General features: G+C 49.2%; 1 protein-coding gene across 1 annotated transcript in view; it reads right to left on the bottom strand.

Moving 5' to 3' along the window:
• SEMA4B (semaphorin 4B) overlaps positions 1-9,897 on the bottom strand; it is a 44,879-nt gene extending 34,982 nt beyond the window's left edge. The window contains exon 1 of the mRNA XM_003807724.6: positions 9,716-9,897. The gene's annotated coding sequence lies outside the window, so the exon portion shown is untranslated. The remainder of the gene's footprint in view (positions 1-9,715) is intronic.
• Positions 9,898-22,675: the final 12,778 nt, after the last annotated feature.

Below are 22,675 nucleotides of genomic sequence, written 5' to 3'. Positions count from 1 at the left end.
CAAAAACTGGTCAATATAGGTGAAGAGTTATTGGGTGTTTTTGTACTAATCTTTCCATTTAAAATTTTGAGTGATTAAACAAAAATGGGTGACAGCCAGGCACGGTGGCTCACACCTATAATCCCAGCACTTTGGGAGCCTGAAAATAAGTAAGTAAATAAATAAATGGGTGAGACAGAGTCACAAACGGAGCCCAATGGCACGCCACTAGAGACCTCCATCAAGGTTAGAACAGATCAATATGTTTTTTTTTTTTTTTTTTTTTGAGATGGTGTTTCACTCTTGTTGCCCAGGCTGGAGTGCAATGGCATGATATCAGCTCACTGCAACCTCTGCCTCGTGGGTTCAAGCGATTCTCCTGCCTCAGCCTCCCGAGTAGCTGGGATTACAAACATGCGCCACCACGCCCGGCTAATTTTGTATTTTTAGTAGAGACGAGGTTTCACCATGTTGGTCACGGCTGGTCTTGAACTTTTGACCTCAGGTGAGCCACCTGCCTTGGCCTCCCAAAGTACTGGGATTACAGGTGTGAGCCACCACGCCTGGCCTGATCAATATCTTTTATAGGCTGAACAACTAGCTATGTGTCCTCCTAACTGCACTGTTCAGCCCACATTTCTCCATATTATCCATAAGACTATTATGGGCTGAAAGCAGTGGCTCATTGCCTGTAATCCCAGCACTTTAGGAGGCTGAGGTGGGTGCATCACCTGAGGTCAGGAGTTCGAAACCAGCCTGGCCAACATGATGAAACGCTGTCTCTACTAAAAATACGAAAATTAGCCGGGCGTGGTGGTGCACACCTATAATCCCAGCTACTCAGGAGGCTGTGGCAGGAGAATCGCTTGAACCCGGGAGACAGAGGTTGTAGTGAGCCAAGATGGCGCCACTGTGCTCCAGCCTGGGCACAAGAGTGAAACTCCGTCCCCCCGACCAACCCAAAAAAAAAAAAAGAATATTATGAAAAAGATTGCAAGAAATCTTGTCAAAGTCAAGGTACTAGCTACAACATTTCCTTCTTCTACCTTCTGCCTACTGCACTCACCTAGAACAGTACCTGATGTTGGCCACATGCTCAATCACTATTTGTTGAGTGCCTGAATCTCCACATCAAGCAGATCCTAAAATGGCAGTGGGGCTGCTTTGCCCTGGTGTCTTGGCAACACATGAGTTGTGCGACTGCTGTGCTCACCTCAGAGCAGAGGAGACAGGGGCTGATGCGGCCTCACTAAGCGGATAATTATATCCTGCTCAAATGCTTCCAATATGTCTTATGTCAACTGGGCAGCAAGTCCTTTGAGGACAGTGACAGGACTTCCGTCTTCCAAACCCCCACTGCCTTGCATGGCACTCTAGTAGGAACTCCACAGTGCTGACAAAATGAGGGTCCCAGCTGTCAGCCTGGAGAAGAGCCCTCGAATCCACGCCCCCAGCACAGCAGCCTTGGTCTTTGCGGGCTCCCCTTTCTTCCTTTAGTGTGCTGATGTGTTCTCCCCAGACTAGAAACCACAGGAGGACACTGACAGAGAAAAATCTCCTGTGAGCAGACTTCCTGCGAGCGGGAGCGGTTCCCAAGCCAACGATGTGTCTCCTGTTCCCCTTTGCCACTCTTGGATGTTGGCGAGTCTTTCTCAGCCAGAATGCCAGTGTTTATAAAGAGCTCAGGAGGCAGCTTGGAAAGGGAGTACCAAAATAAGAGACGAAGAGAAAAGCACTGCTTCCTCCGTGCCTTGGCCAGCAAAATGAAGTCATCATCAAAGCTGGCCCCTTCTCCATCCACACTCACACGCTCTGGCGCCTCCTCCCCATGGACCTTCCTCATTTTTCTCTCTCTCATACACACACACATACATACACAAGGACAGAAGCACAAGAATGTGTATAGGAATCCATTATAAAGAGGCCGAAACGAGGCCAGGCGCAGTGGCTCATGCCTGTAACCCCAGCACTTTGGGAGGCCAAGGCGGGAGGATCACAAGGTCAGGAGTTTGAGACCAGCCTGGCCAACATGGCAAAACCCCATCTCTACTAAAAGTACAAAAATTAGCCAGGCGTGGTGGTGTGAGGCTGTCATCCCTGCTACTCGGGAGGCTGAGGCAGGAGAATTGCTTGAACCCAGGAGGCGGAGGCTGCAGTGAGCCAAGATCGTGCCACTGCACTCCAGCCTGGGTGACAAGAGCAAGACTCCGTCTCAAAAAAAAAAAAAAAAAAAAGAAAAAGCTACAAGGGAAAGAAAATAAAGGGAAGCATGGCTAAAAGTATAAAGCAAATGAACACACATCCCTGCTGCTTCTCTACCCTGCCCAGTACAAAGGGAACAGACGCAGGGCAAGTGCCAGCAGTGTCCAGGCTACATCTGGCCTCCCAAGTGATCAATACCCATTAATCATCCATGGGTACAGCCTCTGCCCAGCTGCATGCAGGCCATGTCCTTGGGCATGGATGGCCCCTGCCAGGCGGCTCCTGGCCAGGTCTGCCTGCTCTAATTCCCACCCAGGGGAACCTGGCTCTGGAGTTCCCACAGTTCTACTCTGGGAGTTGTTGCTTTGTTTGCTGGCTGTGGGGGAGGGGCCTCCTGCCAAGCCCAGTGGAGCTTGAACCCAAAGGTCCCACCCGCCCCCTCCTGGGGTAGCACTCAAGCTCCTCCCCATTCTCGGGTGCTGACTGGCAGGCTGCCCAGCAAGGCCTCGCAGACATACACTGGCTGCAGCCCAGCTCTCCAGGCCTTGGCCCCCGACAACCATCCCCTTGTAGCCCTGAGCTCTCCTCTTATGCCAACCTGCAGCTGCAGCTCTCCACCCTGCCCTGGCTGGGCATGCTGCTGGTGTCTTCTCCCCAGGGGCTGGGCAGCAGCTCAGCTGCAGCATCAATACATGTTGAAGAGGAAGCGACACCAGCTGGCACACCCTGTGTATTCTTTCAAATCAGCCAATGGCTGCCAAGTCCTCAGGGCTGGGAGCTTCCTTGGGGCAGCGCCTTCTGCAGCAGAGGGCATCCACCCCGGGTCAGCACTTACACTGCCTTCAAAACTCACTGGCAGCTTTTACCCAGGGTCTGGCAACAAATGTAAATAAATGGCTTCATCTCCGTTCCCCAAACCATTTTCCCCACTACCGGCCTCTTGTTTTTCTTGCTCCTGGAAGTGGTAGAATCCAGTGGTTGAGCACACAGGTTCTTCTGTCAGAAGAATTCACTACCTTCCGTATTTTGTGGACTTTTAGCAAGCCACACAATCACTCTGAACCTCAGCTTCTTCATCTAGGACGGAGTGCTATGAACAGCACTTCATGGGTGGCTGGAGAGAGTACATATAAAGCCACGGGCAACACTGGCATGTAGTGAATGCTCAATGAGCAAGGCCACGCCTGCTATGTTATTGGTTCACCTCCCCATGAAAGTTGCCCCATGGCATCAACAACTCTGAAGTATCTTAGATGCCCATCTCTGAGGACCCCCTTCTGGGTACTCCCTCAAGTTCAGCCACCTCCTGCAAAGCTGGTGCTGAGGCTGCAACTCTCATGGGGAGAAAGAACCGGCCCGCCCAGCCCAAGTCCCAGGTGCGTCCGCTGTGGTGAGGAGCCTGACACCCAGCACCACCCCCACTGGGGCCTGTTGGGGCCTGAGCTGGCCACTCCCTGGGAGGGGATCCCTCCGCCCCACAGGGCTGTGGGGCAATCAGCAGGGCTCAACCTGTCCCTGCCCTGACAGGGTAGAACATGAAGTTGCCACTGTCACTCCTCTGCTCCCCCAATATGAGTTCAGGAGGCGCTGTCTGCCTCTGCCTTTGCACCCACTCGCCTGTCCAGGGGAGACCAGATGGACAACATAGGAAGACCCGGTCTCTACAAAAAATAAATTAAAAATTAGCCAGGTGTGGTGGTGTGCTCCTGTGGTCCCAGCTACTTGGAAGGTTGAGGTGCAAGGATCACTTGAACCTGAGAGGTAGAGGCTGCAATGAGTCACGATGGCACCTCCAGCTTGGGTGACAGAGCAAGACACTGACACACACACATACACACACATACACACACATGCACACAGAGCAAGACACACACAGACACACACCCTGGTTCCAAAGATCCCATGAAGTGAGGAATCTACCTCCCCATTTGCTATCGAGTTATTCCCTCTAAAATCCCAGTCTGAGCCCCAGACCCCTGTGAGGGGAAAGAGGAACAGGCCAGGGCCCTCCCTCCACCTCAGGAAACCAACCTTCCTTCCCAAAGGCCCAAGGCTCTCCCCTCTGCCTCTTCCTTCCCAGGGAGGAGGAGCTCTCTGACCCTGGAGTTTCCCCATCACCTCAGGTCACCTGGTGGCTGCCACTCTTACTCCCAGACAGAGCCTTGCTCTTGGTTCTGATGCTGATCCCAGAGAGTGGTCAGGAACAGGTATGCCTAGGTGGGTAGCGGGGATGCACAGACGGGTTGCCACGGATCTCCTAAGGCTCTGTAGGCTGTACTCTCACCCTGCTTTGCCAGGGTGGAGGTTCTGAGGAATGCACCACCTGTGGCAGTGTGCCCACTTGCCACCCTAAAGCAGTGGTATTAGGAGACAACACTCACAGAAAGCTGATGTGAGGGTGGCACCAAAGATCCATGCCTGGATAGGAATCTCACACAGCAGCCACCCTGCAGCACCATTTATGCACTGTGAATGAGGGTCCGGCATGTGGGCACCACACCAGGGACTCTGGAGCCCACAAGGTTCTGAGTGAGCCCCAGCTTGGCCCTAGCAGGAGAGTGGGCTCTAAGAGGACGCACCCACGGGGCCACATGTGCTTATCTCTAGCCGTCTCATCTTTTGGTTTCCACAAACCCCTTGAAAGACAGCTGACCCTGCTTGCTCCTCCCAGCCACCTCTTCTATGAATGCTGCCTGAGTTCTTTCACTATAGCCTGTGAGCAGTGCAGCAGAGCAGGGACCCCCTTCACCACACGGGTGGGCTTCAGGGAGCTGTGAACGCCAAGAATGAGATGCCATTTCAGGAGAGAGAGAATCAGAGCTTTCATTTAATTTCAAAAGCTCCTTGCTACCAGCCCCCACTCCCCGCCGAAAAAAGTAAAGAACCATTTCTCTAAGGTGCGTTAGTCTGCAGACACAAGGAACTTTCAAAATTAGCCTTTATCAGAAAAAAGAAATTATACCTCAGTTTGGAATAGTTATATAACCTTGACATGAAATATTTGGCAAATTCTTTCCACCTACATCAAAGTTGACATTTATATAGCTAATTAATATTTATTGAGCACCTACTATAAGTGAGGATTGTGCCAAATTTTTACATTCAATCATTTACTTAATTCTCACTACAGGGTGAGATATGAGTTATTATTGTATTCCCATTTCAGAAGTGAGAAATTGGGGCATAGAGAGGTTCCAGGACTTACTAAGGTCACACAAGTGACAAGTCAGGACTAGGACCACAACTCAGATCTGCTGACTCCAGAACCCATATGGATATTCAACCTATAGTCAGAAATCAACCACGTTTTGTCTCAAGTTGTAGCCATCCACCTCTTCTAATATAAGCCAATGTTTATCCTTCCTTCTTTCCTTCCCTCCCTCCTTCCTACCTTTTCTTCCTTCCTTCACTTCTCTCCTCTCCCTTCCTTCCCTTTTCTTCCTGCCCTCGCTCACTTCCTCCTTTTCCTTCCTCCCCCCCACTTCCTTCTTTCATTTATGCAACACATATTTCTTGTGCACTTGCTGCCTTCTAAGTATTGCTCAAGTTTAAGGAAACTGACGGGGTTGCTGCCTTCACAGAGCTTAGCTTATCAGGATCCTTTAAACTGTTCTTTCAGAGAATATTCATCCTGGCTGGGCGCAGTGGCTCATGCCTGTAATCCCAGCACTTTGGGAGGCTGAGGCGGGCAGATCACGAGGTCAGGAGATCGTAGACCATCCTGGCTAACATGGTGAAACCCCGTCTCTACTAAAAATACAAAAAAATTAGCCGGGCATAGTGGTGGGTGCCTGTAGTCCCAGCTACTCGGGAGGCTGAGGCAGAAGAATGGCATGAATCCGGGGGGCGGAGCTTGCAGTGAGCTGAGATAGCGCCACTGCACCCAGAGTGAGCAAGACTCTGTCTCAAAAAACAAACAAAAAAAGACAATATGTATCCTGATCTACATTTATTTTTATTTATTTATTTATTTTGAGACGGAGTCTTGTTCTGTCGTCCAGGCTGGAGTGCAGTGGTGCGATCTCGGCTCACTGCAGCCTCCGCCTCCCAGGTTCCAGCAACTCTCCTGCTTCAGCCTCCCGGGTAGCTGGGATTACAGGCATGCGCCACCATGCCTGGCTAATTTTTGTATTTTTAGTAGAGACAGGGTTTCACCATGTTGGCCAGCCTGGTCTTGAACCCCTGACCTCAGGTGATCCGCCCACCTTGGCCTCCCAAAATGCTAGGATTACAGGCATGAGCCACCTCGCCTGGCTACTTTTATTTTATTTTATTTTATTTTTGAGACAGTGTCTCACTGTGCCACCCAAGCTGGAATGCAGTGGCAGGATGATTGATGGCTCACTGAAGCCTCAACCTCCCTTGGCTCAGGTGATCCTTCTACCTCAGCGCCCTGGATAGCTGACACTACAGGCGTGGGCCACCATGCTTGGCTAATTTTTGTATTTTTTGTAGAGACTGAGTTTCACCATGTTGCCCAGGCTGGTCTCGAACTCCTGGACTCAAGCGATCCACCCACCTTGGCCTCCCAAAGTGCTGGGATTACAGGCATGAGCCACCATGCCTGACCCACATTTCTTTTCTTTCTTTCTTTCTTTTTTTTTTTTTTTTTTGAGATGGAGTCTCATTCTGTCACCCAGGCTGGAGTGCAATGGCATGATCTCAGCTCACTGCAACCTCCGCCTCCTGGGTTCAAGCGATTCTCTTGCCTCAGCCTCCTGAGTAGCTGGGATTACAGGCATGCACCACCATGCCCGGCTAATTTTTGTATTTTTAGTAGAGACAAGATTTCACCATGTTGGTCAGGCTGGTCTCGATCTCCTGACCTCGTGATCTGCCTGCCTCGGCCTCCCAAAATGCTGGGATTACAGGCGTGGGTCACTGCATCCGGCCCCCACCTTTCTTTAGACACTTTCACTCCCTTATTCTTTGTTTCCAACAAAGGTAGTGGCCAGGGCCAACTTGGCAGAGTTCTAGAAGTGCTCCCAGGCTAGAATCCTGCTGTTTTCAACTAATTTCCAGAGTTGCTCCTGCGAGTTCCCTCTGCACTCTGCTCAGATTCTTATTAGGACCTCATTATGCTGCAGTGAAATACTCACTTACACATCACATCCCTCTCTTCCCTTCTCTTCTACAAGCTCCTTGAATGCAGGGACAAGGCCTGCCTAACTCAGCTTTTTCATCTCCAGCCCCAGGACAGAACATGGAAATAGCAGGTACCCAGCAAATGTTTTCTGCTCTAGCTGTCTCAAATCATTGCCAAAGGATTCATTCAAGTTTTCCTTCCTGGATCTTTTCCCCCACTTTTCTGTTATCCCTTTCAAAGGAAACAGCACCACACGGATAGAGGCAGGACTAGAGTCCCATTTCCCTGCTTTAGGGAAGCTAAACAGTTTTCTTGCTTAGCTCCAGGCTCACCAGCTTTGCTGGCTTCAGAAGAGATGGTATTTTGGAGAGTGGCTGAATGCTTGGCTCCCAGGGACTTATTTTGGACCATCCTGTCCAATGTAGTCAGATACTACATTAAAGCAAGAGCCTCAAGGCACAAGACCCATGCAGCAGGGAGACTCAGCTCTCCCCAAGGCACAAGTCTCCGTTTCCCATCTTTAGTTCAACTGTTGCCAATGTCCCCAATCTTTATTTATTTTATTTTATTTTTTATTTTTTTTATTTTTTGAGACGGAGTCTTGCTCTGTCGCCCAGGCTGGAGTGCAGTGGCGCAATCTCGGCTCACTGCAAGCTCCGCCTCGCGGGTTCACACCATTCTTCTGTCTCAGCCTCGCGAGTAGCTGGGACTACAGGTGCCCGCCACCACATCTGGCTAATTTTTTGTATTTTTAGTAGAGACGGGGTTTCACTGTGTTAGCCACGATGGTCTTGATCTCCTGATCTCTCTGCCCATGTCGGCCTCCCAAAGTGCTGGGATTACAGGCGTGAGCCACAGTGCCTGGCCTTTATTTTTATTATTTTATTTTTTGTTTGCTTTTTGAGATGGAGTTTCACTCTTGTTGTCCAGGCTGGGATGCAATCACAATCTTGGCTGGCTCGGGGAACCTCCGCCTCCCAGATTCAAGCGATTCTCCTGCCTCAGCCTCCCAAGTCGCTGCGATTACAGGCATGCGCCACCATACCCAGCTAATTTTGTGTTTTTACTAGAGACGAGGTTTCACCACGTTGACCAGGCTGGTTTCAAACTCCTGAGCTCAGGTGATCCGCCTGCCTCGACCTCCCAAAGTGCTGGGATTACAGGCGTGAGCCACCATGCCTGGCCAATGTCCCCATATTTAGATTACCTGTCACCAACAGTTTGAGCCCCAGGTGCAAGGAGACATATCCTAGATTTTCCTGAGCTTCAGAAGGTATAATCTCCAAAAGGCCGGGCATGGTGGCTCAAGCCTATAAACCAGGCACTTTGGGAGGCCAAAGTGGGCGGATCACTTGAGCTCAGGAGTTGGAGACCAGCCTAGCCAACATGGTGAAACCCTGTCTCTACTAAAAATACAAAAATTAGCTTGGCATGGTGGTGCACGCCTGTAGTCCCAGCTACTCAGGAGGCTGAGGCAGAAGAGTCACTTGAGCCAGGGAGGTGGAGGTTGCAGTGAGCCAAGATTGCACTACTGTACTGTAGCCTGGAGGATAGAGCAAGACTCTGTCTCAAAAAAAAAAAAAAAAAAAAAAAAAAAAAAAAAAAGTCACCAAAAGAAACGGCCATGGCCTGAGTTCAAATCCTGACCTTCGCACTAACTCACTGTCATCTTGGGAAGCGATTTAATCTCTCTGGCTTCAGTTTTCCTTATGAAAATGAGGGGGGATGGGCCAAGGTGATTTCTACATCTTTTCCAGTTCTAAGGCATTATGGGGAAAAAACTTTTTAAAACTTTGTATGCTTCCCGCACAAAATTTTAAGGCATTTCAACCTTTAGAAGAATCCTGTGTTTAACTCAAATAACATACTCATATTACAGGTGAGGAAATGTGGGCAGAGATTTGATGACCTTCCCGAGATGACCTAGGGCTCCTTCGCCTTTCTGCTAGACCAGAATAACTCCCGAGTAGCCGCAACTGCAGCTTCATGCCCAGAACCTCAACTTCCTTCTCCTTCTAGCCTTCTCCTTCTAGCACCTTAGTGCTCAGTGAGAAGAAAGAAGCCATGACAAAGGGCCTAACTCGGAGGTCATATCCGCGACCATTCCGCAGGGGCCCAGGCCTTTTCCGAATTCCAAATGACTTCCCCCCAGGGCCAGGTCCCGGGTTTAGGAGTAGGGGTGGTGCACTGGCGCGATGTGAACGCTGCTCAAAGGCCCCCGGTGGCCATGGGAACGCGGGCCCAGCCTCCTGCGCTGCCATGGCAACAGGCTCCCCGGGCGGCGGGCCCCAGTGCCCATCAAAGCGTGCAGGTGGCGCCCTCTGGGGAGAGGGGCCGGGCGGGAGGTGCGGATGCAAGGGTGGGGGCAGCGGCTGCGCGGCGGTTTTCGCCTGGTCCGCCACCTCCCGGGCAGCGGCTCCCACCTCGCCAGGCACCCCCCGCGCCTACCTGGAGTGAGTCACGGTCAGCGCACGGTCATCGCCCCCCGCGGGGCCGCTCTTCCTAGAGTGTCCACTGACTCGTCCCCCTTGCCAGGCCGGCCCGGCGCAGCCCCTGGGGACCCGGAGTCTCGGGCGCACAGCCTCAGTCCGGCGCGGCGTCCCCGGAAATGCTGGGCCCCCGCCAAGCCCCGCCCAGCCCCGCCCCGCTCTGCCCGTGTTTACGGGAATTGTCCAGAGGGCGCCTCCGGGATTTGCCTGATGCGGGCCGTGCCCCCCGCCCCACCACCGCCACCGGCCCCCGGCCATTTGCACCAACGCTGGACTCGATGCCACGACCACCCTGGCCTGTCGGGTCCGCCTCCCCACGACCGCTGGTCGGCCCAAGTTAGCCGTGGAGCCCAAGGGACTGTGCGGTCCTGCACCTTGGGAGACTCGGCCTCGCTGGACCTGGGCCACAGGGGGCGGCCTCACTAGCTGGAGTCTGGGCTGGCCCGGGTTGAAATCCTAGATCCACTCTTACCTAACTGGCTGTGTTACGTAGGACGAGTTCCTTAACCTCTCTGAGCCTGGAGTTTTTCATCTGTAAAGTGGGCATCAGAACACTAGAGATCTCACAAGGCTGTGATGGGAAATGCAATGGTGGAGGCACACACCTGGCACATGGTCAGCTCTCAAGAATGGTAATATTGTTTACAGAAGGAGGCAAGTGAGAGAGAGGAGGGCAGATCCACACTCTGTGAAACCACCCACGTCTCCACCCGAGATAAATGCTGCTCACTGCTCCCTTAACATGCAGTGGGCGGGCGTGCTCAGAGAGTAAAACGAAACGGAGATCTGCAGGAGGGGTGAAAGATAGGGTTATAAATATCCCGCATTTATCAAGTGACCTTGGCTCCTCCCTCTCCAACTCTTACGTCCCGGTGCTATCTTCCAGGAAAGCAACAGCAGCTTTCAGGGCGGTTACTGAAACAACCAGTTCTGGACTTGTGAGTGGCTGAGCTGGCCTGAACTGACGGGTCAAGGGACTGCAGAAACCAGAGGCCAAGTGGCAGCCCGTTCCAGGGCCGGGCAGGCCTGGCCTAAGTGTACATTGTCCTTCTGCAGCCTCTCCTCTCCGGGAATTGCTGCCTAGCTCCTCCAGAAAAAGAAAAAAGTGGTTACTTTTGTTACCTCTCTATAAAAGTAAACACATATTTAGTACAAGAAAGTTAGACAACAGAAAAACACAATTAAAAATAATATCACTCATAATCTCATTTTACCTACACATTGGCATCAACCTTGTTAATTTTTTTTTTTCCGAGACGGAGTCTTGCTCTGTCACCCAGGCTGGAGTGCAGTGGCTCGATCTCCGCTCACTGCAACCTCTGCCTCCCGGGTTCAAGCAATTCTCCTGCCTCAGCCTCCCAAGTAGCTGGGATTACAGGCGTCCGCCACTGCACCTGACTAATTTTTGTATTTTTAGTAGAGACAGGGTTTCACAATATTGGACAGGCTGGTCTCGAACTCCTGACCTCGTGACCTGCCCGCCTTGGCCCCCCAAAGTGCTGGGATTACAGGCGTGAGCCACCACACCCGGCCGTCAGTGTTAATATTTTTTAAAACTTTTTAAAAATTGAGATTAATTTGCATGTAGTAAACTGCACAAGTCTTAGGTATACTGGTGTTAATATTTTGGTGAATATCTTCCTGTGTGTTTCCTATGCATAATTATACACTTACATCTTTTAGAAAAAAGATTATTCAATACATACTGTTTTCTAACTTTTACTTAGGACAGCATTCTATTATGTTTTTCTTTTCTTGTTTTTGAGATGGAGTCTCTCTCTTGTTGCACGGGCTGGAGTGCAGCGGTGCGATTTCGGCTCACTGTAACCTCCACCTCCCAGATTCAAGCGATTCTCCTGCCTCAGTCTCCCAAGTAGGTGGGATTACAGGCACCCACCACCACACCCAGATAATTTTTGTATTTTTAATAGAGATGGGGTTTCACCACGTTGGCCAGGCTGGTCTCGAACTTCTGACCTCAAGTGATCTGCCTGCCTTGGCCTCCCAAAGTGCTGGGATTACAGGTGTGAGCCACAGCACCCGGCCTATATCGCATTTTTCTATAACATTAAAAATTCTTGCCGGGTGCAGTGGCTCACGCCTGTAATCCCAACTCTTTAGGAGGCTGAGGTGGGCGGATCACAAGATCAGGAGTTCAAGATCAACCTGGACCAACCCCGTCTCTACTGAAAATACATGAGGTATTTAGTAGAGATGGGGTGAAGCCCCGTCTCTACTTAAAATACAAAAATTAGCAGGGCATGGTGGTGCGCACCTATAATCCCAGCTACTCAGGAGGCTGAAGCAGGAGAATCGCTTGAACCCGGGAAGCAGAGGTTGCAGTGAGCTGAGATCACACCACTGCACTCCAGCCTGGGCAACAGAGTGAGAGTCCGTCTCAAAATAAATAAATAAATAAATAATAAATAAAAGAATTCTTGCATACTTTCATTTTAATGTATTCTATCACACGAATGTACCGTACATTTTTAACCAAGTGGACATTTAAGTTGTTTCTAATTGTTTATTATCTTCAGTAATGTTGAGATGAGCATCCTTGTCAATAAACCTTTATGCACTTCCTGAATTGTTTCCTTTTGCCCCTTATATTCTTTCTTCCTCCTTATAGCCATCCAATTAGTAGCAATATGTACTGCGTTTATAACTAAGGCCATGAACTTGTGCAAACGGCTTTTAAAATCCTCTCAATCCTCTTATTAGCTCTGCCTTTCAAACAGTGCTGGGGTGGGGACACTCCTTGCTAAGGATATGGAAAGCACAGCTAAATTAGAGGTCTTGCCTTAGGTCACCCAGCCCCTGCAAGCTGTGCCTTGCAAGAGGTGATGTTAAAAATCAGCACTTCTTTCTCCATAACACCCTCTAGAAAAAATATTAACATAATTAAAACAGATTTAATAAAAATTAAAATCAGCACTTCCAATTTTCCAGCACACAGAGCACCTTGGGAGCACCACTGCTCAGAGAAGCACCTGGAAACTAGGACTCCCCCGTGGGGCCTCAGAGCTCCTCAGGGATTCAGCTAGTGGTCCCCAGACCAGAATACTTTCCACTGCCCACTCCGGCACCTTCTCCCTCCTCCCTTTTCCTGCTCCTTCTCCTCCTCCAACCTCCTCCAGTCTTCTATTGAATAAAGGGAAAAATCTTTAAATAAAGATTTTTGAATCTTTATTTGAAATAAAGCCCTGTCTTTAATGTTATTGATCCCCCCTTCTCTCATCTCCTCCCCTGACCCCCAACACACATACCCTTTCCTCTCTGCAGGACCTCAGGTGCAGAGAAGTTTGAGTTAATACCTTTTCGGTTCACGGCACATTATTATCATTTGTCTGCACAGGGACCCTTGATTAATGTAGCTGTTTATTTCATTCCTCCTCCCGCTCCCTCTCCTGATAGAAAACCATTAAGGTGTTTAATATACATGTCTTCGTTCTTACACTTTCTTTAAAATGTGTAATTTTAGAATTAGATACATGTTTTTGTTAACTTTTTTTTTTTTTTGAGACGGAGTCTTGCTCTGTCGCCAGGCTGGAGTGCAGGGGCACCATCTCGGCTCACTGCAACCTCCGCCTCCTGGGTTCAAGCGATTCTCCTGCCTCAGCCTCCCAAGTAGCTGGGACTACAGGGACCCGCCACCATGTCTGGCTAATTTTTTTTGTATTTTTAGTAGAGACGGCGTTTCACCATGTTGGCCAGGATGGTCGCGATCTCCTCACCTCGTGATCTGCCCGCCTCGGCTTCCCAAAGTGATGGGATTACAGGTGTGAGCCACCGGGCCCGGCCTGTTAACTTTTTAATTTTGAAATAATTATGGATTCACAGGAAGTTGCAAAATAGTACATAGTGTCCCACGAACACTTCACCAGCTTTCCCCAATGATGAACTTATATAATTGTAGTAGAATAGCAAAATCAAGAAATTGACATTGGTCAATGCTGTAAATAGACTGCAGACCTTATCGTTCAGTTTTTGCATGCACTTATTTGTGTCTGCACATATATATGTGTGTTTAGTTTTATGTAACTTGAACCCATGAATGCATTTGTGTACCGACCACCACCATCAAGAACTGTTCCATCCCTGTGGGGTACTCCTTCATGGTACCTCTTTATAGTCACACTCCTGTCACTGTCCTCTCACAACCATTAATCTCTTCTCCATCTGTATAGTTTTGTTATTTCAAGAATGTTATGTAAATATAGTGCATAACCTTTTGAGATTGGCTTTTTTCTTTTTATTTTTTTATTTATTTTTTAAGACAATGTCTCTCTCTGTCATCCAGCCTGGAGTGCAGAGATTGGCTTTTTTTGATAACCATAATGCCTCTGAGATATATCCAACCAAGTCACTGTGTGTATCAATAGTTCTTTCCTTTTTATTACTGAGTAGTATCCCATGGAATGCATGTACTAGAGTTTAACTTTTTATTTTTTTGTACAGATGGGGGTCTCCCTATGTTGCCTAGGCTGGTCTTCAACTCCTGGGCTCAAGCAATCCTCCCACCTCAGTCTCCCAAAGTACTGGGATTACAGGCATAAGCCACCACATCCAGCTCAAGTTTATTCACCCATTGAATTGAAGGCTATTTGGGTTGTTTCCAGTTTTGGGCTATTACAAATGAAGCAACTCTAAACAATTGTGTACAGGTTTTTATATGAATGTGAGTTTTCATTTCTCTGAGATATATGTCCAAAGAATGCCATTGCTGTGTCTTATGGTAAGTGCATATCTAGCCTTATAAATTGCCATGATGTTTTGCAGAATGGCTGTACCATTTACATTTCCACCAGGAATGTGGAAACTCTTGCCAGCATTTCCTGTTATCACTGTTTTTTATTTTAGCTGCTCTTATAGGTGCATAGTAATATCTCATTGTGATTTATTTATTGTAATTTTTTTTTTTTTTTGAGAGGGAGTTTTGCTCTTATTGCCCAGACTGGAGTGCAATAGTGCAATCTTGGTTCACTGCAACTACCACCTCCCGGGTTCAAGCGATTCTCCTGCCTCAGCCTCCCAAGTAGCTGGGATTCCAGGCATGTGCCACTGTGCCCAGCTAATTTTGTATTTATAGTAGAGACAACGTTTTACCATGTTGGCCATGGCTGGTCTCAAACTCTCGACCTCAGGTGATCCACCCACCTCGGCCTCCCAAAGTGCTGGGATTACAGGTGTGAGCCTGCCTCATTGACTCATTGACTTTTTTCTCTACATTACTGGCATCCTCCAGAACCCCTGTCTTTCCTTGTTTCTGCTCCATCCTGCATCTCTCCCCTATCTTCCTCTCCTTCCCCAGGACCTGAGGCATCCCCATGCCCCTCTTGAATGATTGTCTTCCCTCCTCTGATAAAAACCCTGAGGCTATAACAAACTGCTGGAAGAAAAAAAAAAAGCCCTGAGGCTGGCCACCCACCTCTGGCCACTTCCTTGTCACTAGAGACTTGGCATGTGGCTCCCAGTTCTTCACCTAAAGCTCCAGTCACTGTCTTGGTGACAAGTCCTGCATCTACTTTCTTACATCTCTGGTGACTTCCCTGACCCCACTTCAACCGCCACTCCAATTTTACCAGCAGTCACAGCTCCATCAGCAAGATCCCAAATTCAGGCATCCCACTCTCTAACTCCCATCTCTTTTCCTTCCTACTTCCTGGTTTAACACACTCGCTCAGACCTTCCTTGGACCTCAGCAGCCTCTCCAGGTCACTGATGTCCCACCTTCTCCCGATCCACTAGCCTTTCTCCCTCCCCATTCCCTTCTTACCCACCTAGATTCACCATTCCAACAATCTATTGCCTCAATTCGCTAACGTCCCTTGTGGTCATTTTCACCACGTGGGAAAGCTCCAGATGTTAGCCAGGCAGGGCAGCACGCACCTGTAGTCCCAGCATCTAGGGAGGCTGAGGCAGGAGAATGGCTTGAACCTGGGAGGTGGAGGTTGCAGTGAGCTGAGACTGCACCACTGCACTCTGCACTCCAGTCTCCAGTCTGGGTGACAGAGTGAGACTCCATCTCAAAAAAAAAAAAAAAAGAAAGAAAGAAAGCTCTAGATGAGCTCTGTGACCCACTTTCTCAGTACCTCTTCCTCAACAGTGGCTGGAGAGAGTCACTTAGGGTGGAGGGTTCCATTGCAAATCTAGGTCATCAGCCTCAGACCCTCAGCACCACGTGGGCTGTCCTTTCTCTGGCCACCTCTCTACATTGCTCTCTGGACCAACTCTCTTAAACATTTTCCCTTCTGTCCTTTACTTCACATACCAAACAGAAGTGAAGATCTCTGGCCTGAGATTGCAAAAACCACAACAACCAAAAACCAAAATAGAAGTCATCATGGGCGTGGTGGCTCACACCTGTAATTCCATCACTTTGGGAGGCCAAGGTGGGCAGATCACTTGAGCCCAGGAGTTCAAGACCTGCCTGGGCAACATAGCGACACTGCCCCATCTCGACAAAAATTTTTAAAAACTAGTCAAGTGTGGTGGCACACATCTGTAGTCCCAGCTATCTGGGAGGCTGAGGTGGGAGGATCACCCAAGCCTGAGAGGTTGAGGCTGCAGTGAGCTATGATCATGCCACTGCACTCCAGTCTGGGCAACAGAGTGAGACCCTGTCTCAAACAAACAAACAAACAAAATTAAAGTCATCAGATGGGGTCTTCCTTATTTTTTTCCAACTGCATTGAGAGAGACCCAGTCTACTTTCATGAAAAGGGTGGTGGTCTTGGTATAGATGGATGGATAGATTGCTGTTTACAAGAAATGCAGTTATTTTACGTGTTTAGACACAACAACACAGTGCTCTTTGACACACGCAAGTACAATGGCTATAGGTGCAAATACATTTTGCAATAACATACAAAGTCTAAATCTGAAGCTCTTTCTGAATTGGGAACCTAGGTAAATGGGCCCTCCTTGGTACCTAACAGGCTTCATCTACTTCCAAGCTACTCCCTGCAAGCCCCCCACCGCCCTGTCCCCTCCTACCCTTCTTCTCACCAAAGTAATTGTTCTCCACCCTGGCTGCGCATTGGAATCGCTTGGAGGAGCTGGCCAATTCTGCGTATCATTTCAATCAGATTCTCTGGGGGTGAATCCAGGCTTCAGTTGTTTTTTTTTTTTTTGACAGAGTGTCACTCCGTCACCAAGGCTGGAGTGCAGTGGCACAATCTTGGCTCACCGCAACCTCTACCTCTTGGGTTCAAGTGATTCTCCTGCCTCAGCCTCCTGAGTAGCTGGGACTACAGGCGTGTGCCACCAGGCCCAGCTAATTTTTGTATTTTTAGTAGAGACGGGGTTTCACCATGTTGGCCAGGCTGGCCTCGATCTCCTGACCTCAGGTGATCTGCCTGCCTTGGCCCCGCAAAGTGCTGGAATTACAGGCATGAGCCTCCGCGCCCAACCAACATCAGTATTTATTTATTTGTTTTTTTGAGATTGATTCTTGCACTGTTGCCCAGGCTGGAATGCAAGGGTGCAATCTCGGCTCACCGCAACTTCTGCCTCCCGGGTTCAAGTGATTCTCATGCCTCAGCCTCCAGAATAGCTGAGATTACAGGCACCCGCCAACATGCCCAGCTAATTTTTGTATTTTTAATAGAGATGGGGTTTCACCACGTTAGCTAGGCTGGTCTCGAAATTCTGACCTCAAGTGATCCGACTGCCTCAGCCTCCTAAAGTGCTGGAATTATGGGCACGAGCCACTGCACCCAGCCAAACGTGTAAATTTTTAAATTCTGTAGGTGATTCGAGCCAGCAGCAGAGGTTGGGGGTTGGGAAGCCAGTCCTACAGAAACTGCCCCTCCTCCTATCTACCCTTCCACTGTACTTTGTCTCCCACTCCCTCCCTCTCAACTGGTTTACTTCTAAAGACTTTTCTTTTTTTTTTTTTCTGAGATGGAGTCTCGCTCTGTCACCCAGGCAGGAGTGCAGTGGCGCGATCTCAGCTCACTGCAACCTCCGCCTCCCAGATTCAAGTGATTCTCCTGCCTCCCAAGTAACTGGGACTACAGGTGTGTGCCACCAAGCCTGGCTAATTTTTGTATTTTTAGTAGAGATGGGGTTTCACCATGTTGGCCAGGCTGGCCTCGAACTCCTGACCTCAAGTGATCCCCCTGCCTCAGCCTCCCAAAGTGCTGGGATTACAGGCTGAGCCCCCGCACATGGCCTAAAGACTTTTCAACATGATCAAGTCTCTCCCACTTACGGAAAAAAGAAAAATTGCAAATACCCACAGATATTCCTTGACTTTCACATGCTGCTCCAAGCTCCTTCCCATCCCAGGGCTCTTAGCTAGAATGCTCTCCTCTGGTTCCAAGCTGCACCCAGACTGGTAACTTAGTTACACCCTTAGCCTTGTTTCTCAAACCCTAATATGTATGCTGCTGTGCACCTGGGAGATCTTGCTAAAAAGCACATTTAGGCCTGGCACAGTGGCAAATGCCTGTAATCCCAGTACTTTGGGAGGCCGATGGGAGGCCAAGGTGGGTGGATCACCTGAGGTCCGGAGTTTGAGACCAGCCTGGCCAACACAGTGAAACCCCGTCTCTACTAAAAATACAAAAATTAGCCGGGTGTGGTGGCGAGTGCCTGTAATCCCAGCTGCTCGGGAAACTGAGGTAGGAGAATCTCTTGAACCTGGGAGGCAGAGGTTGCAATGAGCTGAGATAGCGCCACTGCACTCCAGCCTGGGCAACAAAAGTGAGATTCCATCTCAAAAAAAAATAAAAATAAAAAATAAAAATAAAAAGCACATTTAGAAACTGTAGATCTGGGGTGGGGCTGAAGATTCTTCATTTTAACACATTTCAATATGAGGGCGATGCTGTGCATTATCTTCAAGCAATAAAGTTTTAAGTCTCTGCTCAACAGGCTCCTTGGGAAAGCAACCCCGACTTTCCTACGTTAAAGCCTCCTTCATAGCACTTGAGGCTTTTTTGATATTTGTGCTCGTCCTCCCAGTTTACTCCTCCATAAAATGGGCATTCCGGCCGGGTGCGGTGGCTCACGTCTGTAATCCTAGCACTTTGGGAGGCCTAGGCAGGCAGATTGCCTGAGCTCAGGAGTTCAAGACCAGCCTGGGCAACAAGGTGAAACCCCGTCTCTACTAAAATACAAAAAATTAGCTGGGCGTGGCAGCGTGTGCCTGTAGTCCTAGCTACTCGGGAGACTGAGGCAGGAGAATTGCTTGAACCCGGGAGGCGGAGGTTGCAGTGAGCCGAGATCGCACCACTGCAGTCCAGCCTGGGTGACAGAGCGACTCCCTCTCAAAAAAAAAAAAAGGGCATTCCACGAAGGCATGAGACATGTCTGTCTGAGATTGCTTGCTGTCATGTCACCAGTGCCTCACATAGTGTCTGGCACATAGGAGGTGCGCTACAAACATTTGCAGGATAAAGTACATTGCTCACTACGTCAGAGAAGTAGTCCCTGCTCTAGTGAGCCAAATTCTTGTCCTCAGTAGAGCCTCTGCTCTGGGCAGAGGGAGCTGCCTCCTTTCAGCCCCTCCCCTTCCTCCAGGACTTCCATCTCACCCACCCCCTCCCCCTCACTCCCCAGGGAGCCACAGCCTCCAGTCCCAGAAACAGGGGATCAGAAAAAACTACACAGGAGGTCCCTGGGCTCAATGTCTCTTCCCTGCTCCCAGACATGATCTACCTCCCCAGCCAAAAAAATAGGACAAACAGGCCGGGCACGGTGGCTCACGCTTGTAATCCCAGCACTTTGGGAGGCCGAGGCAGGCGGATCTTGAGGTTAGGAGATTGAGATCATCCTGATCAACATGGTGAAACCCCGTCTCTACTAAAAATACAGAAATTAGCTGGGCATGGTGGCATGTGCCTGTAGTCCCAGCTACTCAGGAGGCTGAGGCAGGAGAATCGCTTGAACCTGGGAGGCGGAGGTTTCAGTGAGCCGAGATTAAGCCACTGCAGTCAAGCATGACGACAGAGCGAGACCCTGTCCCCCCCGCCCCCCCTCCAAAAAAAATAGGACAAACAAACCTTTCTAGTTCCCTGGAAATTGACCTCTTCTTTTTATTGTTAGGGGTTTTGTAGGAAGGGTTAAACCGTTTACAGAAAGTGAGAAGCCTCCCTCCAGCCCTCCCTGACAACTCTTGAGATGCTCTGCAAAAGGTCAGATGTTTCCAGAAACTCAACAGACAGCCAGTGTCTGTTTAAATGGAAAGACAACGAGTTCCCGGCAGCCAGCCAGCTTTCATGGGCAGTTCTTGCCTGGTTCTGCAGGCACCCGGCCAGATGCCCAACCATAGAGCACCCCCACCCTCCCCCCTTTGTGGCCATGGGGCCGGCTGGAGTTCTCTTAACCCAGCCTGAAATCCCGCCGGCCAGGGAATTATCGGCCCCATCCGATAAATGGGGCACATACACCAACTGTTCCGGCCTGTAGACGTGCCAGGAGTGATGGGGGAGGGGAAAAACTTCCTGCGGACACTGAATATTTTCAGCTGGAAGGGACTGTATCCTGACCCTGTTGTTTTAGAGATGAGGCTCAGAAAAGGGTACCTCTGGTGTAGTGGAGAAAATCCTTAACCAGAATCAGGAAAACTGGGTTCAAAATCCAGCCCTGGGGCTGGGCGCGGTGGCTCAAGCCTATAATCCCAGCACTTTGGGAGGCCGAGGCGGGCGGATCACCTGAAGTCAGGAGTATGAGAGACCAGCCTGGCCAACATGGTGAAAGCCTGTCTTTACTAAAAATACAAAAATTAGCCGGGCATGGTGGCGGGCACCTGTAATCCCAGCTGCTCGGGAGGCTGAGGCAGGAGAATCGCTTGAACCCGGGAAGTGGAGGTTTCAGTGAGCCGAGATCACGACACTGCACCCCAGCCTGGGCGACAGAATGAGACTCTATCTCAAAAAACCAAAACAAGTCCAGGCGCGGTGGCTCATGCCTGTAATCCCAGCACTTCGGGAGGCCGAGGAGGGCGGATCATCTGAGGTCAGGAGTTCGAGACCAGTCTGGCCAACATGGTGAAACCCCGTCTCTACTAAAAATACAAAAAAAAAAAAAAAAAAAAAAAAATTAGCCGGGCGCTGTGGCAGGCACCTGTAATCCCAGCTACTTGGGAGGCTGAGGCAGGAGAATAGCTTGAACCCGGGAGGCAGAGGTTGCAGTGAGCCGAGATCCCGCCATTGCACTCCAGCCTGGGGGACAAGAGAGAGACTTCGTCTCAAAAAAAAAAAAAAGAAAAGAAAAAGAAAAACAAAACAAAACAAAAAAGGAAAAAGACAAAAAAAATCCAGCTCTGGCACTAAGAACTGTGGGATCTTGAGCACAGCATGAGTTCTCTCTGCACATCGGTTATCTATCTGTAAAAAGTGGATGCAAATACCTCCCCGTCAGGTGGCTTGCCCAAGGTCACACACAGCACAAAACAAGGCCTCCAGATCCCAGCCTCAAGCCCAGTCACCTCTGCCCACAGATTACCTTGAGCATCGATATTATAGAAAATAAGAAGTGGCTGAAGCTGGGCGTGGTGGCTCACACCAGTAATCCCAACACCTTGGGAGGGCAAAGGGGAGGATGGCTTAAGTCCAGGAGTTCAAGAGCAGCCTGGGCAACACAGTGAGAGCTCATCTCTACAAAAATTTAAAAAATTAGCTGGGCACAGTGGCACGTTCCTGTAGTCCCAGCTACTCAGGAGGCTGAGGTGGGAGGATGGCTCGAGCCTGCGAGGTTGAGGCAGCAGTCCACCACTGCCGCCACTGCACCACTGCACTCCAGCCTGGGCAACAAAGCAAGACCCTGTCTCAAAAAAATAAAAGTGACTGAAGACATACTTAAATAATCTGTCTTTTATTACTTAATCATGTTCTTTGTAGAAAAATTAGAAAATTCTGACAAGGAATGGTGGCTCAGGCCTGTGGTCCTGACACTTTGGGAGGCTGAGATGGATGGATCATTTATCCCAGGAGTTCAAGACTAGCCTGGGGGACATGGTGAAACCCTTTTTCTACAAAAAAGTACAAAAATTAGCTGGGCATGGTGGCGCACACCTGTAGTCCTAGCTATTCAGGAGGCTAAGGTGAGAGTATCATCCGAGCCCAGAGAGGTTGAGGGTGCAGTGAGCTGTAATTGGATCACTGCACTCCAGTCTGGGTGACAGAGTGAGACCCCATCTCAAAAAAAAAAAAAAAAAAAAAAAATTAAAAAAAGAAAAGAAAATTCTGATAAGCACATAGAGAAATAAATTTATATTCCCATCCCCTGGAGTTAAATAATAACTGTTAAAATTCTGGTGTTTAACCTTTCATAGTTTCAAGGTGTGTATTTACAAACTTTTTTTGAAGATGGACCATAGGATACATATGCTTTTACATTCCTGTTGCTCTTTTTTTTTTTTTTTTTTTGCCTAACCCTGCCATGAACTAGCTCTTTTTGTTTCTATTTAACATTTCAATAGATAATTTACATCCATTAATGTCTACCTATAGTTAGATAAGTAAAGCATTCTATAGTTTGTCTAATCTCCTCTAGCTAGATATTTAGGTTTTCAATATTTACATTATTATGAGCAAGATAAACTCATCTTTATTCATTTCTTTTATTTTCTTAGAATAAACTACGCTTTGTGGACTGCTGGATCAAAGGGTCTGTGTATGTGTATGTGTGTGTATATACGGGTCTCTCTGTCACTCAGTCTGGAGTGCAGTGGCGCGATCTCTGCTCACTGCAACTTCTGCCTCCTGGGTTCAAGCAATCCTCCCACCTCACCCTCCCGAGTAGCCGGTAATACAGGTGCTTGCCACCCTGCCAGGCTAATTTTTTGTGTTTTTTGTAGAGATGGGATTTCATCATGTTGCCTACTTTGGTGTTCAACTCCTGGGCTCCAGCGATCCTCCCACCTTGGCCTCCCATAGTGCTGGGATTACAGGCGTGAGCCACCGTGCCC

Source organism: Pan paniscus, chromosome 16, assembly GCF_029289425.2.
Source record: "Pan paniscus chromosome 16, NHGRI_mPanPan1-v2.0_pri, whole genome shotgun sequence".
NCBI classification, from domain to species: Eukaryota; Metazoa; Chordata; class Mammalia; order Primates; family Hominidae; genus Pan; species Pan paniscus.
Note: the sequence above shows the minus strand (reverse complement) of the source record. Positions and strands in the feature narration are given on the sequence as shown.